Raw genomic sequence first — 14,521 nt, 5'->3', positions numbered from 1 at the left:
TTATGAACGCAAGCGTAGCGGAGTCTCAGCTCGTGTGACACAATATGGCGGCGCCAGCGGGGTTGTCTCCACCCTGGACGGCGGCGCTGGGCATCGAGGCACCCTAATACGATCCTCGTACGCTTGTGACGGCGCCGTGCCAGGTTTCATTCCAAGTGATTTTAGATATCCAGCTGGTGAGAGCATGTTTTTGACGTTCCGGAGATTTCCGTGCGCCGTCGGACGAACTCGCGAAGTGGGTGAAAGCTTAGGTCGCTATGTTTGCGGACTCATTGCAGAAGGTGCGGAATGTCAAACGCAATGGACGGCGCACGGACAACGTGATGTGCATCGACGGTAACGTAGCTGTGTTTACGGCGGACATTGTGTGAACGAATTTCCATTCTGTGAAGGTAACGTATGCACGTTTACTTCTTCTTTTTCGTGAATGCAAGCACCGGAAGCATGCTTCATATTTCTTTTTACCAGAAATGGGGTGTGCGTTAGATTTTGAGCTTGCAATGCTCAGAGTGAAGGAAGACAAGACCGAGTCCGCGGTAAGAGGGCTGATGAGAAAAAGAAGTTAGAAATGGCGACATGAAGAGTGTCTGTTTATTATGTACGGGCTTGTTACATATATGAAAAGATTTTTTTTTTCTTTTTCGAAATGAGGGGGGGGGGGGGGGAGCAAATCCACCTAAAGAAACGTTTAGAAAAACTGAAAAACAAAACATATTGTATCGGGCCGAAATGCAATGCTAGCAAGGCAATTGTATGATATGTCAGCTAGCGCAGCATGTTACAGCGACCAATAATGAAAAATTATGTGGCACATTTGACCAATATTTGATTTGAAACACTCGATGCGGTTTTAGTCAGAAAACCTTGTTGGAAATGACTTTCAGAACGGTATGATGTTAATTTAGTAGAAAATCTGTTAGAGCATTGGCAATTAGGGGCACTGCTATGCTTCGTGAATACTGAGAACAATATTTGGAGAAAACAAATTCGTCTGCTTGAAAGCATAGGGAGCCTCATTTGTAATTAAGGTCTCACAGGATTTTTTTCTTGAGCCACATTGTAGGCTGTAACAAATAAATCGAAGCACAACTTGCAAAGAGACTGCCATTGTGCCTCGATAACCTTGTGTGGTAAGCACTGTTGACTCATTTTGATCTGTACACCAGCAGGATCTGGTTCACTTTCGATTTGAAACAGGATCTTTGAGCCTGTGTTGCTGGCGCTTTTTGACCCCATTCGTTGATAGGTTTTTTATAGAAAAGCTGATTATATGTGCTTGGCATAGCAGCATAATTTGACGTAGTTTCGGTTTCTGGATTTAGCTCATTTCGAGAAAAAAACCATGTTTTTCATACTATGTTCTTACGTTGAACCCACATATGCTATATCCTCGAAAAATAGGAAATTGTGTTATCAACGCATTTTCTCCTCACTAAACTATGGAGTTGCAACTTGGAGGATACATATATTCTAAAAGAAAATCGTCCCCTCTCCCCTGTGCAGAGTGGAAAATCGGAAGTCCGTCTGCTTAACCTCATTACCTTTCCTTGTTTCTCTGTCTCTCACTGAGGGAACCACACGGTGATAGCCTCGAAAATAACATGACAGTTTTTTGTTTTTTTTCCATTATCCAAATACAAAACCAACCTATATGTAGGCTGTTGTTCCGTGTAAGCGATTTGAGTTTATCAAACTTCTACTGTATATATTCACGTTGTTTTTTTTGAACAACCTTTGCCATTGGTCAGGCTGTGCTTTGTAGAATAATTGCTTTGTTTCTTGTTCCACTTTCTTTCTTTTTTGAGTGACTTCTTGCTGTACCTTCATTTCTTCTTGTATTGCTTGCCTCAAGCCTTTTAATGTTCATCATTTATGCATCCAGCACTGACTGCATAAGCTGGAGTTTCCCTCCCTCTGTGTCTCTGATAACATCTGTGCACATTTGCTGCTATGTTGTTCCTTGCCTGCTATGCTACTGCTGCAGATGCAGCTCTAGTCCAGGCATTTTTCATTTTTTGTTGAGTGATGCGATGGCAAGGCATTGATTACTAGATGACTAGATGGAGAGTTTTTCTTCTTTCTGTGGTTTTACGTGCCAAAAACCAGTTCTGATTATGAGGTATGCCGCAGTGGAGGGCTCTGGATTAATTTTGACCACCTGGGGTTCTTTAATGTGCACTACAACGCAAGCACACAGGCGTTTTTGCGTTTTGCCTCCATCGAAACGCGGCCGGGATTCAATTCCGCGACCTCGTGCTCAGCGGCGCAACGCCTTAGCTAGTTGAGCCACCGCGGCGGGTCGGCTAGATGGAGAAAAGAGGCTAGAAAGATACCTGTGCATGTATAAAGACGTACCTCCACTGACTATCTGATGTTTGTGCCTGAACACTATGTAAAAGTCACAGTTGTTGTTTTGTGCTATACTACACCCTCCACTGTACAGTGCTCAGTGATTGAAACTCAATACTTGGAGTGCATGGCTGTATATGCTAAAGACACCGAGCTGACGCATTATGCTGTACAATGAAAGCAAGGGACTTTCTGACACATTGTGACGGGATTTGGGGCCCCAGCGATGAACCAGTGCTCACTAATGGCTCGAAAAGTGCCGGCCACCATGCAGATTGAGTATCATGTGTTCAGTCGCTGAGTACTTTACATTGTTCCATCTCTTACTGCCTGTTATTTTGCACCAAGGTACATTTCCTTTTGGGCTGTTCATGCCCGGCGTACGATAATGCCCGGCGTGCATTCTTTCAGGTTCAAGGAAAATTTGCGTCGCGTCGCTGTTCACCATCGTGCAAGCTTGTGCAGGCTGTTAACCTTTTAACCGCCAATTAAACTTCCGAAAAACGTACCAAATTCGGTAATTTTTTTAAGTAGTCATAATTTTTTTCATGCAATTCTGATTCTGAAAATGTATGTTACATTATTGATTTCTGTTTAGAATTAGCACACCGAGCAGCAAAGTACGCTACCGCATAATGGTTCATCTCAGTGACGATTACGTAGGTCAATGATGCTCTAGTCAAAAAATACATGAAACCAGCCGAGAATGTCATTCTCGTCAGTGGGCTGCCGCAAGATTCCGGGCACTTAAGAGAAGGGAAACCGCGGAGGCGCAGGTGGCGGGTTATCGGTTTCACGCGCTGCCACACACGTGCACTGCATAGTGCGTCACCGTCGTCACCATCGCCGTCGCTCTCGTCGTCATCTGAAGCAATATGCAGGGTCAAGAGAACGTCCGAGTCACATTCGGACACAAATGCCATGTCGTCATTAGCTCTGCTTTCTGTACTGCTCCAAGAAACGCCTCTTTTTCGTGGAGCATCACCACCACCAGCATTCTTCTTGCGAAGCACCATTATGAAATGACTGTTTCCAGGCTTAAAACAGGCGCGAAAGGCACGAGGTGCGGTTTTTCATAGACAACTACCGCTACTAGGGTTGAAAATTGCAAGCAAAGCATTTGATGACCGTGATACGTCTATGACGGCGGAAGGAGTGGAAAATCAGGCCGGACGAGTGCGACTCGTCGTTGGCGATATTGGTACAAACTCGTGTGACGAGTACAGCTCGGGGTTGGCGGCTAAAGGGTTGAGCTATGCTGTGATGAGCTGCTTCAACATGACGGCACACTGATGGGCGTCGACAGGCGACGAGCCACACCCAGTAGCAGCATTCTTCATGTGCCTTTGCATGCACAAGCAACCTTTGCAGCCATGCACTCGCTCATCAGTACTGACTGACATTCAGCTGCCTCCGTGGCAGCCGTTTGTTAAAAACACAATATCTAGGGCTGTGACGTATCTGTACAAACAAGTAGACACTAATCCAGCATGGGGATTTGTAAAAAGTTACCCGGCCCTGTTTACAATGGGTCTTGTAACAAAAGTGTTCTATTGCAGACCAGTACGTGACTTGTTCGGGTCTTGTAAGTTGGTTCACCTTAAGGTAACACTAAAAGGAAAGTTGTATTTGTTGTGAGAAGTCCAGCCCTTGGCTTTATTTCCAAGGTGTGGCAGACAGCCTCATATCACACACTGAAAACAATGCCACGTCACACAGCATGCAGGGTTCACAGAAGACACTTAGCACAGGCACGCCACGTGGCTTCCAGCGTGAGGGTAGCACACACCCTGCAGTCTGTGTTGCAGGTGATATTTATAGGTGGCGACGCACTATTGCGACGTCGACATGCTTTGAGGAGACGCTAAAGATGCATTTGTGAGCGTCTGCTAGCCAGTTACATAAGAAATTTTTCTCCCAACCTATTTTAACAATGATCATATCCCTAACGAGTAGTATTTCTGAAGAGGGGCGGTGCTTCGTCATTGGGCAGAGCCAGGCGTTGCTTGGTCTTATTCCGGTGGTGCATCAAGCTACACGGCCTCCGATGTGGATGGTGATATGTGAGATGCTTGGGGCAGGTCGACTTGTGTTTTAAAGGTTGGCGGAGTCTTCTTCTTCTTCTTTCTTCTTTCTGTGGTTTAACGTGCCAAAACGAGTTGGCGGAGTCCACATGTGGTGGTGCTGCAAATGATCGGCATGCACGTATCGTACTTGATTTCTAACAACCACCCAATACGTGCTGGCAGACTTCACTGTGATAATTTTTTCAAGAAACCACTTCACCATTTCGCCGTACACAGAGCGCACAAAGACAGTCACCAACTGAAATCACACGTGGCACCCTGCGACATTTGTTCGCCGACGCTTTCACCCTTGTTACTTTTCCACGCATTGCACTTCCAGCATTTGGTCTCACAATGATAAATTCATTCTCAGTTTACCATGGAGGACCTACTCCGCAAGTGTCTTGCCCGTAAACATGTTGGCATTGTACGGCATGGTAAGAGAAAGTTAAAAATTCTTTGCTGAAGTGATCTACCCTTTTCTTTTTCTTGGTCTTCCATTAATTGTTTTAAATTTGCCTGCTTAACCATTTCTACAACACACTCTTACGCCCCATTGGATTGTGGGTGAAAAGATAGTGCAAGTATATGTTTGACGCCATTTGCTATTAGGAAGGCATCAAACTCTGCGGCGTGAAACTGAGATCTGTGATCAGTGACCACTTCCAGCGGCAAACCATGTGATGCGGAAAGGGATTGTACAATCTCCACTTTTCTTTCAGCTGTTCTGGATTTCATGACTGTCGCCTCTACCCATTTGGAAAAGGCATCAACAGCAACTAAAAATACCTGACCCTCTTTTTGCGCAGTCCAGATGAATCCGTTCCAGTATTGCATAGCTTCTAAGGAAACAGAGGCATGCAGGAAGGACACTTTGGCATGTTTTACAGTTTCTGGCAACTCTCTCGATGTCATCAGCAATACCACGCCACCAGACCAATAAGCATGTGAGTGCTTTTATTTTCGTCATTCCAAGTTGTTGTTTGTGCAGAAGACTGAGGAATATTTGTTGCAAGGCTTTTGGTATGTCCAAACAGCGCAATCCATCTAACAAAATGGCCAATCAGGCTAGTTGGTTGACTTGCGTGTTGGAAACTTTTTAAGGGCAATGATAGAGAGTACACGATAGAAACAACAGAACAAGGCACTTACTCGCAGCTGAAAGATTTATTGAAAGGGAGCACAAATATATACACAAAAAAAGGGGGCGATTACGCATGTGCAGCAAAACAGGGGTGACAAACCTTCTTTGCTGCAGGCTGCCTTGCCCACCATTTATTTATTTGTTTATTTATTTATTTAAAAATACCTTACAGGCCCAAAGGGCATTGAGTAAGGGGGGTTTACTTATTACAATGAAAGCACAAGCAAACTATTATGGAACAGGGTTACAATGCAAGTGAACATCAAAACGCAACGCAACAGAATAAATTGCAAAATGCAAAACAAGTTTCCAACGCAAGTGAAGAAAAAAAATGCAGCACAACAGAAGATGTTTCCAAAATAAGCACTAAAAGAGCCTTTGAGTGCAATTAAAGAAAAAAAAATGCAACACAACGCAAAATAAACGAAAGAACTCAAACGACGAGACCATGTTACAGCACTATTTAACAAAAAATATGTATCTCAAGCTTGTGGCGAAATGTGTTCAGGTTATTATCAGAGGCGATATCATCGGGAAGATCATTCCACAATGGGATGGCTTGTGGAAGTGCGGATGTGTTAAAAGCGTTCGTATTGCCAAATTTGCGTGTGTAGCTGAGGTGATTATGTAGCCTGCGTGACGTGAAAAGGGGGTGTTCAAGCTGTAACGAGGCTATTTTATTGCCGTAGACGTCCTTGTGAAACAGGCATAGGCGAGACATTTGACGGCGAATGGCCAATGGTTGAAGGGAATGATCAAGTTCAAGCTGAGTCACACTTGAGTGATTGTCATAGTTCCTTGAAATGTAACGGACGGCTCTGTTCTGAACTGCTTCAAGCATGTTAATTTGATAATGAGAAGAAGGGAACCAAACAGATGAGGCATATTCAAGTTGTGGGCGGACTAAAGTTAGATAGGATAATTTGTGAAAGTTTGAGGGGCAATGACAGAGGTTGCATCGTAGATACCCTAAGGTTTTTGAGGCTTTCGCGCACGCAGCAGTGATGTGTTCAAACCAGGAGAGGCCTGGTGTAAGGTAAACGGCAAGATATTTATAACATGCTGCCCGGGACAGCTTGTCTCTCTGTATTTGGTAGGAAAAAATGGAAACGTCACGCTTGCGTCCGAAAGAAATAATTTTACATTTGTTAGTATTTAGGGTCATGGAGCCAGGTGCTACACCAGATAGAGATAATGTTGAGATATTCTTGAAGGATCAGGTGGTCGTCGGGACTGTTTATTGCTCTGTATAACATGCAGTCATCAGCAAAGATTCTAATACTTCATGATATTTTATTTGGCAGGTCATTTATATGGATCAGGAAAAGAAGCGCGCCTAGAACGCTGCCCTGTGGAACGCCAGAAAAGACGTAGGAAGAGTGAGAAGAAGTATTATTAACAATCATGAACTGCTTGGGAAGTGAAAGGAAATTCTGAAGCCATAATAAAAAGAGAGAATCTAATTGAAGGGCAGATAATTTAGAAATGAGGCAGCTATGGGCGACACGATCGAAAGCTTTGGCAAAATCAAGCAATATGGAATCGGTCTGTAGGCCATTGTTCATGTTGGAATGAAGGTCAGTAGTCAATTCCAGTAGCTGCGTTTCGCATGACATGCCCTTCCTGAATCCGTGCTGGTTCGGAAAGAAGAATTTGTTAGTCTCCAGGTGATTGTAGACGTGGGAGGCGATTATATGGTCAAGAAGTTTGCAGCAGATGCATGTGAGTGATATCGGATGGTAGTTTTCAGGTAAATTCTTATTTCCAGATTTAAAAATCGGTATTATTTTACGTTTATCTCCAGCACTCTGCAGCAGAGTTTGCTTTCACTGCACCAAGGAAAACATAACAAAAAATGTTTACAGTGCCACCAACAAAGAAACATTCCCTTCCTTAATGCAAAGAAATGTGGCTGTATTCTCTTCCACCATCAAACATGGTGGCATTCTCAGCTCTAGGAATGTTTTTTTTTTTTGTTTTTGTGTTCTTATCTCTTGTATTTATTCATGTTTACTTCTTTAGCATATTCTTTCATATGTTTATGTATCAGTTGGTGATTTGTTGTGTTGTATGGTAAAAGTACTGTTATGCAAAAATTATGCGTAGTACTCAATTAAATGAGTGAGTGCATCGTGCAGTATTACACAATGCACTTTGACTGTTTAGGCAACTCAATGTGGCTTGCTAAATTTGACCTCTATGTATAGCCAGCCTGGAGGTTGTATGCATTCACGATAGTGAGTTACATGGTTAGATAGTTGTTTATTAAGGTGTGTATATGTGACAGTGTCTGTGACAGAATCACAAATTGGTTAATAGGTCATCTTCAGCACTGTGTACTGGTTACATTTTGTTTTCATTGTAGTGCTTGTAAAACAATCATGAAAAAAAAAGTTTACAGTGCTCTAATACAGACAGGCAATCCTTTGTTGTATGCACATAGATGTGGCTCTATTCTCCATCAGCAAACTTTTTGCCATTCTAACCTATATAGATGGTGTGTTTATAATCTTCTTTTCTTTCATATGTTGTTCATTTTCTTTCATAATTTATTAGACTAATAATCGTATTTAATTTTATATGCTTCGTGTGTTCAAATATCAGTTAATGCTTTTTGTTGTGCAGCATTCTACAAGTCCTATGCGAGAAAACATATCATACTTTGTTTAATATTTGAGTGCACTTTTTAGGCAAGATATCAAAATTGCATGCCAAGTCCGACATTTATTTATTTCAATACCTTCAAGGCCCAGGGGGCGTTGCAGCAAAAATAAAACAAATGGTATCAGCAACGAAAAAACATATGTTTAAGCGAAATACAAGATCACATTGGTAACAAGGCAGATTAGGCAAAGACATAGTTTTCTGCGGCAGTTAAAAAATTACGTGTCAGAAATATCAGCAACACAGGCGGGTAGGTGGTTCCAATGCTCGCCGTCCCTGCCACAAATGAGAACAATATGGTATACACAAAAGAAAACATTATCGTGTACAGCAGCGAAAAAGTAAGTTTAGGTTAAATGCAAATCATATTAGGAACAAGACAGATTAGGCGAACACATAGTTTTCAGCAGAAGTTTTAAATAAAGTTGGTCAGATATATCGCCAACAGGTGGTTCCAATCGCTAGCCGTCTTTGGCACAAAAGAGTTAAAGTGCGCATTAGTGCGGCAACATGGAATGCGTACCTTATGGCGATGATCTGTGCGAGGTGATATGAATGATGGCTCAGAAAGAAGATCCTCTTTTAGCTGATGATTGTGGTAATAAATCTTGTGAAAGGTTAGCATTCGCGAAAGTGTTGAACTGGTGGTGTCGGATGACGAATCCTAGTATAGAGGGTGATGCACCCGACCAATTTATTTTTCGCAGGTTGAAATCGCCAACTAAAAAGAGTGGCGAAGAAGGAAATCTAACTAAAAGTCGGTTGAGAACATCATGAAGGTCGCTACAAAAAGATGTTGGAGCATTTGGACGACGATAGCATGTGCAGAAGATTGTATCTCGATGATTAATATGAATACAGGTGCATATGATTTCTAAACAGGAAACAAGTCGCATGTGTGAAGACTGCAGGTAGTCAGCTACTGCTATTAGAACACCTCCCCCTGTTCGTTCACCACGGTCACATCGATATGTAGTGAAATTCTTTTCGCAGTTTAGTATCTCATCATTAGATATCTTGGAATTCAGCCAGGTTTCTGTGAGGACCACAATGTCTGCACTGCACGTGTCGATGAGATTACACAAATCGTCACGCTTATTAACAACACTACGAATGTTAGAGAACGAAATGCATATGTTATTTATAGGCTCGTGACCTGAAGCAGATAGCTACGCAGGGGGCTGTCCAGCTGGCGGAGTGTTACTGTGAAGGCTGTGTGAAGATGCTACGTTGTTTATGTGATATTCGCAGACGCTATCTGATGCTGAAATGTAGACGTAACACTTATTCTTTATGAACAACTTGTTCTGACGAACAGCAAACTTATCTCCACTTGCCTGTCCATATTCGAAAAGTTTTTTTACGTGAATGCCGAGTTGACATGCAAAAGTCTTCTGTAACATTCACCCCAAAACTTTTCATTTTTCTTCTATCGGAAAAAATAGTTTCCCGAATCTTAAAATTCGAAAACTTGACTATGATAAGATGGGATCGATTGGATGATAATTTACCTAGCCGATGCGCACGAGCTATTGCCTCATTGGGTAGCTGAAGGCCTATTGCAGAAAGCAGCGTCTCACACACAAGCTGTTCAGGCTCAGCCCATGTTTCGTTTTGCGCATCAGTTAAGCCGTGAAAATGAGATTATCGCGTCGTGACCTGTCTTTGAAGTCATCCAGTCGTCGATGAAGTGCCTCCGATTTATTCTGTACAGCCTCGGACACTTCCTGGACAATGTCGACCGCACTGGGGGCCTGCGAAGTAGCTACTTTTTCTTCAGCGGCAACAAGTCTATCGTTCATACTAGCCATCTGACGCTCAAGCTTTGATTGCGTTTGCCGGACTTCATTGAGCTGGGAAACTATTTCGCCATGTTTCTTGTCAATTTTTTCATTTAACGCTTTCAAAAGGGAGACGACGTCGTGATTGGACTGGCTAGGATCCTGTTTTGGTGGCCCGGGGTTCATTTCAACATCGCAGCTTAAGAGCAATAATTTCAGCACATATATGCATTCACAGGCATCAGATAGGAATACACTTGGGCATGGAAAAAGCAGCAGTTTGACATTGCTTGTGCATTTACAGTGCAAAGAAGGACATGGACTAACCTGCACCAAGAAACAGAAGAAAATTTGACGTGTCTGCATCGCTGCCGCTGTTCCATGCCCACTGAAGGCGCTCGGCGATGACCAGGGCTTAAATGGGTGCGATACACTTGATGACTGACGATGGAGCTTGCGCGGCCAAAGGTGCGGACCACTTGAAGGCAAAGGCTTCGTCCGGTGGTGCTGGGCAACATTGGCTCATTTGTGACGAGTTGCGCATAGACTGTAGACGCAGCCAAACACTTGAGATAGGGCGCTCAGTCGATGGCAGGTGGAAATCGTGCTGCAGGTCACTCGGTTCATGACAAAGGCCGCTTGACGATAACATCTGCACCAAGAAACAGAAGAAAATTTGACCTGTCTGCATTGCTGCCGCTGTTCCATGCCCATTATCTCTGCCCTGTTCCATGCCCATTATCTCTGCCCTATCTCATGCCCATTATCTCTGCCCATTAGCTCAGGTCTTTATTATTGCCAGCAGGGGTTTGTATGTATTCAGGCTAGTAATATATGTTTATTGAGATAGGAATTAGTATGAGACATGTACTACATCAGGGAACTGTTGCCACAACAGTAATCTTTGTGTTGGGTTATAATATATATGTCTGTTAGGTTATCACATATGTTGCCTACGAGTTTGGCAATCCTTTTTGATTGCCAGGTCTAGCACTTTAGTTGTGCAAAGCGTTTAACACTTCATCACCTATCCATGTTCCCTGTGACTTTGCAGGTTCTTTGCCTTTGGGGCCCCAAGAGCTGTACCGGTCGCTTGTGTCTGCAAATGGCTTGCAGCATTCCTGCCGGCTGTGCCGCTACAAGACCAAGAAAAAGATGAGCATGACAGCTCACGTGCGCACACACTCAGGCGAACGTCCCTTCAAGTGCCACCTCTGCCCGAAAGTGTTCACGGTGGGTTCTGCCCTTAAGCGACATGTGTACAGCCACACAGGAGAGCGTCCCCACCAGTGCCACCTATGCCCGGAAGCATTCCCTGAGAGTTACCACCTGACGCGCCATCTGCGCTGCCACACGGGAGAACGCCCCTACCACTGCCACCTTTGCCCGAAAGCATTCACTCAGAGTATCCACCTGACGCGCCATCTGCGCTGCCACATGAGAAAGCGTTCCTTTTCCTGTGTGCACTGCAGTGCAACCTTTTCGCAGAACGGAAATGCGTCTTTCTTTTTTAAAAATTTTATTTTAGCCTTGGCTGTGCATGTCGACAAAGAGTGAACAAAATGTATAGCCCAACAAACACGCACTCAAGCCCTTCATTATAAGGATTTCACTGGCAGCAGATGGGCTGCCGTCATGACGAATGAGTCGAGGGACACTGCTCTTATGTCAGTTCACTCAGGCTTGCACAGAACTCGTTTGCTCATGCAAAATGAATACCTGCTGAGAAAATAGAGTGAAATACTTGTGCTTACCTGTTGTCATTAGAAAACCTGAAAAACTTCGCAGAACTGAAAATCCCGGTGTTAGCGTCATCACCGGTGCAGGGTTCACCATTTCAGAGTCTGCTTCCAGCTGATGGGTTGGCCGCATAGACCGCTGGGACACCCCCTGGGTCAGACGCTCAAAACACCGATTCCCCATTGGTGAAGCTGACCCAATTATTCGGGCGCAGCCACGACAGCATGCAACCTTCCCAATCTCTTGACGATGCAGCACCATCACTGCTACCACTTGCAGTTTCGGGCAGGCCCAGCGTGTCAAGATGGACCGCCCTCCACTGCTCTCGGCAGACCAGGCCCAGTTCTGCTAACCTATGGCACATCCCATTGCACCGGAATTGCAGGAGGGAGTGGACAGCCCACGCTGGGTTGGCCGGGTGCCTAGTAGTCATTGGGTACAACCTTTTTCCCCCTCACTGCCGCCAAGGTTCTCCGACTCCAGACACGCAGCGGGAGCTCCACCTCTTAGCCGTGCAGTGATAGGCCTGCACGTTGCCCGTGATGCGCCCCGTGAATGTGGGGAGAGCTCCCATCCAGAGGCCGCGACTGCACCCAGGCTAGATGACACGGACACGCCACCATCTGCATCGTTCAGGCACCTCTGGATCATGAATAAATACCAGACTCAACCGGGGACCTGACTTCGAGATCCGACTTCCGCATTGTGGCCTCCAGTGTGCAGGATTACAGGGGCGCGCAACCAACCTACCCTGCCCTAACAACAGAGTAATTGACTCTCCCAAGGAATGCAATTCCATACCAATGCTTCCAATAATTTGGATTACAGAGGCGTACCAAAGACCCCAGCCAAATTGGTATGGTTCCTGCTCACGAGGTCTCCCACGTGAACATAGATGTTACACTTCCTTGGATGCAAGCCGGGGCTACTCGAATTTATCCCCCATCACACAGCCACACAAGACCTCAGATGCTGCAATTTAGCCATCTTCATCTAATGCTTGGTTGGCCTACTTTCCTGCGTCTTCCGTTCCTTGCACGCCTGATCAAGATTATCTGTCATATCTTTCCCATAAGGTGACTGAGCGCGATCCAACTTGTGATATCGCTCCGTGAGTGGCAAGGGTGAGCTGTGGTAAGCTCTATGGACGCACGAAGACATCCACTTCCCACGCTTTGCCCGATTTAAAATTCACAAAAAGAGAAATAAAAAAATAACTTCGTATGTCCGGAAACCGCTAGGAGCGCCCATGCTCCTTGAAACCAAAATTAGCGCTCGCCTTCGTCTGCTCGCGCCTGCGCACAGTCGTGTGGCGATCCCTCAAAAGACCGTCTCATGCCTTCCAGGGGTTGCTTTTATAGTTCGGTTCTATCCATACCGACATGAAGTGAACCACTCCATCTTAGCATAGTATGATGCACATACAAACAGGCGGAAGCGGCGACACGGCGCAGTGCTCACATCGCCCTTCTAGCTTGATAGAAGGATGTCGGTCGCACTTGCTGGCGCTTCCATGAACGAAGTGCAACTATGTAGGGTGGTAGATATGTGTATTGTTATGCTGCCAAATTACTGAGAAACACAGTTTGCCTCTTACGCCAAATAACCAACAAGTGATGGCCCTTTAGATACTGCAGCGCACGGTAGCACCGTGCTGCAGTACCACGCCATTATGGCAGGCATCGGCATTTTCGTTTGATGGCTATACGCGCTCTCTAAATGAGCACTCATGTGCGCAGTGTTTACTCGAGCAATAAGCTATTGAACACTGACAAAGAATGCGAAGAATGCAGAGCACCTGTCAAAATCAGCTGTAACCGCAATCCCCAAAACGGCGACTTGGTGGTTGTAGTCACCGTTTTCAGTGTGCCCGGGATGCTCATTCCTCGTTATCTCAGGTGATACAACACTTCTGATATTCGCATGAGAAGTGTTGATGTATGTGTTTAGCATTTCATCATTATTTCGTCTCAGCGGTGCACGGTATCTACTGTGCTTGAAGTGGACAGCAAGCGGTGGCCCTACACTTGCCGATGCAAACAAATGTGCCGTTTGTGTGTTGCATGGATACTCTGTGTGCATTATCGACCCTTCAAAGAGCGGTGGCCCCTATGGTCAAAACTGAGCTATAAAAGAAGTTATTATCATCCTATTGGCATAGTACGTTCAGTGCAGGTCTAACAGTGGCAAATGCATGAACTTGGCTGCTACGATAAGGATAACCTCCGCTGAGCGGAATCGACCCCATAGATTGAACTTGATGACGGCGGCTGGCAAGCACTCATGTTCGTGCATTTAAACTTCCAAAGCATATTTGGATTAATACACAGTACGACTAAACATGAAGAATAGTAATTACGGTGCAATGTATTCGTTCAGAGGCACATATCGTACGATGACTCGTTTTGTCGGCGTAGCTGCACGAAATACCATCATCATATTTCGACAACTTGCCGTTTTAAGTCGAGCCAGAGTCATTGCCGGCCTTGGTGTACTGTCTAGAACGCAGCCAGTCACACAAAACAAAAATTACGACGACTTACATATGCGTAAAACCATTCCAGCTGGCTTCTTGCGCGACGCCATACATTTTGTTTCTCGCGGAGCCCGCTATGTGTCGCCACAGCGCAAGGCAAAATAAAGCCTCTAAATAATTTTAAGTAGCCCCATCTGCTCTCTCCTGCCCCGGTGCCAGCAGTCACGCACTCTTCTGTCGACCATGGCTCCCCCTACGAGCAAGTCCACAAAAAAAAAAATGTGAGGAATTTTGTTAAATG

The 14,521-nt window shown here is 44.9% G+C and overlaps 1 long non-coding RNA gene across 1 annotated transcript in view; it reads left to right on the top strand.

Annotated features, from left to right (window-relative positions):
* Nucleotides 1-241: 241 nt before the first annotated feature.
* The window catches only part of LOC125940740 (uncharacterized), a 154,133-nt gene continuing 139,853 nt past the window's right edge, over nucleotides 242-14,521 (top strand). Inside the window, exon 1 of the long non-coding RNA XR_007463942.1 lies at nucleotides 242-392. This is a non-coding gene — a long non-coding RNA (uncharacterized LOC125940740). The remainder of the gene's footprint in view (nucleotides 393-14,521) is intronic.

The sequence above is a fragment of the Dermacentor silvarum genome, chromosome 10 (genome assembly GCF_013339745.2).
Source record: "Dermacentor silvarum isolate Dsil-2018 chromosome 10, BIME_Dsil_1.4, whole genome shotgun sequence".
Taxonomy (NCBI): Eukaryota; Metazoa; Arthropoda; class Arachnida; order Ixodida; family Ixodidae; genus Dermacentor; species Dermacentor silvarum.
Note: the sequence above shows the minus strand (reverse complement) of the source record. Positions and strands in the feature narration are given on the sequence as shown.